Source organism: Monopterus albus, unplaced genomic scaffold (genome assembly GCF_001952655.1).
Source record: "Monopterus albus unplaced genomic scaffold, M_albus_1.0 scaffold684.1, whole genome shotgun sequence".
NCBI lineage: Eukaryota > Metazoa > Chordata > Actinopteri > Synbranchiformes > Synbranchidae > Monopterus > Monopterus albus.
Window position 1 is genome coordinate 2,607 of NW_018128564.1, and position 2,606 is coordinate 5,212.

Here is a 2,606-nt window from a genome sequence, read left to right on the forward strand (position 1 = left end):
ACATTCACACTCTTTTATATGTCTGACCAGCAGAGAGCAGCCCACCACTGTCAATACATAATGTGAGCTACAAGCACAGCAGCTCAAAACTGACTGGATCACAACAAATACTACATACAACATAAAAAATACCAGTTTTGTACAGTATACCCAACCCTTAGTCTTCCCATACAGAGCCTATACAAACCACTGCAGACACCAATGCCAGGACACACCACACAGTTAATGCTTCACCTTCACAAACATCAAACAATCAAATATATACCAAAGGTCTTTTTGAGAGTTTGGCACAGGTTCAGAGTCTGAATGTGAGTACTCTTACTTTTTTGTTGTAATTTTGTACTTGTGGCCTACTTGATACTTCTCCTTCAGTAAAGGGTCTTAGTACTTCTCCCACCACTGATTTTAATGGCACTGTACATTTGATTATAGCAACAAACCGGTTTCACAGCATTATTGGTGGGTACCTCCCTCCCACTGTGTGTGTGTGTGTGTGAATGGCGCTGTCAGCACAGCTTAGCCCGGTTTGGGCAGATAGATGGATAAAGACCAGTCGGTTTATGATCCGAGACAACGCACAGGTTTTCTAATCACTTCACCTGCACCACCATATCTTGCTTTTAGCTTCAAATACATTTGACTGGACATCAATGTACAATTTTCTCTCTTGCACTGCAGGTACTGTCACTTCACCACCATATGGTGACTGTTTCACCCATCACCTCTTTTACATGTTTCATTTGACTATAGGTTCCATTCATACTGTGCATGCAAACACCACCAGTACTAATGATCTCCAAATAAAAGCCCAGTCTGTGTGGTATTATGGTCGTTATTCAACCTTAATTAAAGACAGGCCTGCAGCTTCAATGACTGAATTCAATGCTAATTGTCTTTCTGCACCTGCAGAGATAATAGCTGTTGCATCTCTGTATCTCAGGATAATAAAGACCTGTTCAGTAAGCCATGTGATTGTCATCTCTTTTTTATTTTGTCAGTGATGGAGGGATGTTAAGGACAATGGAAGCCAAAGTGTGACCAGGACAGCAGACTCCAAAATGTGCCGGATTACAAGGGACTGCATCCCATTGTGCCAAGTCTAAAGCCAGACAGCTGGGACACGGTGTGCCTGTACCAGGTCTACACAACAATGTACCCGGTTTAAAACCAGATCACTGAGGTCACAGCCGGGTTTCTGAGGCTGCAGGAAGGTTACGGCGAGGACACAACCAAATCATCAAACAGAGGTGATGTTAGGTGGGAAAACTGTGGATTTTGGATATAACGTTCTTCATTTGAGCTTGAAATAAGGTGGAAAAGGGAGAAAAATCCTTCTAGAGGGCTTTTGTAAGACGCTGAACACTAACCTGACCAAATACACACATTTTGGGACTAGAGAATCTATGAAATACCCAAATTTTAGGATTCTTTTAGAAGACAAAGGACTGTTTTGGGTTCTATCAATATCACTTTATAGTTTTTGAATTCCACCAGGTAATAAATTGTTCCTGGCTTTATACATAAACACTGCAGTCTTATATATTTGCAAGGGAAGGAATGTAAACAACATTATAAGAACATGTCAGCAGTTCTACATTTGGACAGATTTCTTTTACCACAGAGCTACACTGTGGATTTAAAAGGAAGATGTAAAAGGCCACATGACCACGGGGAGCTGGTTTATGACATGTCACAGAAAAACAGGCTCACATTTTATTTTTTCCTGTTTCTCTCCCCAATCAGAACAACAGCTGCAGTCTGACTCAGCAGCTTCATGAAAATAAACATGGATCAGATACAATGGACGACATTTTTATCTACTGGCCAAATCTATTCCACTGTTAATCTGTGTTTAACGTCAGTTCTACGTAATAAGGGATTAAACTGTCGTGTCGTTCTTCATATTTATGGAGTTAGTTTATGTAAAAATGTTAGCAAAGACCATGTTCACAAACTGAAATAAATTCTCAACATCACTTTGGTCAGTGTACAGTTTGGTTTCAGAGCTGATGAACAGGAAAAGACAAAGCAAAAGTAATTCTTCATTAGACTATGAAACTGGAATCAGAACTTCTCTTTTTTGTGTGTCCAAGTAATACAACAGCAGCTTAACACGAGACAAGACAAACTCACTCCACTTCCCTAATATATTATAAAAACCCCAGAGTCCCTCACCAGTGAACAGTGCTCATGGTTTAGTCCTGTGACAGAAGACAAGGTGCTGAAGGTGTCATCATACAGTTTGTGTTGTGGCTTCAGAGATGGTGAAACAGCCCGAATCCATCGACACAAACCAACAGGAACCAGAGCGACTGACCGACTGGATGATTCTGCTGCCGCCAACACACTGAGCCAACAGCTACTGACCGTCTTCACATGATCCTGGAGACACATCTGGACTGTGAGGTCAGTCACATCTGTAGGTAGTTTTACATGGGGTGGTGGAGGGTGGCTGACATGGCTCTTGTTCATGTCTCATGTTTATCACAGAGAAAACAGACAAGAACTAAAACTTACTGCAGTGAGTGGAACGTTACTCCAGTCGCTCCCTGTGTCTGTTTACCCACATCGTCATCCTCTCCATCATGTTTTCTTTAATTTCCTTC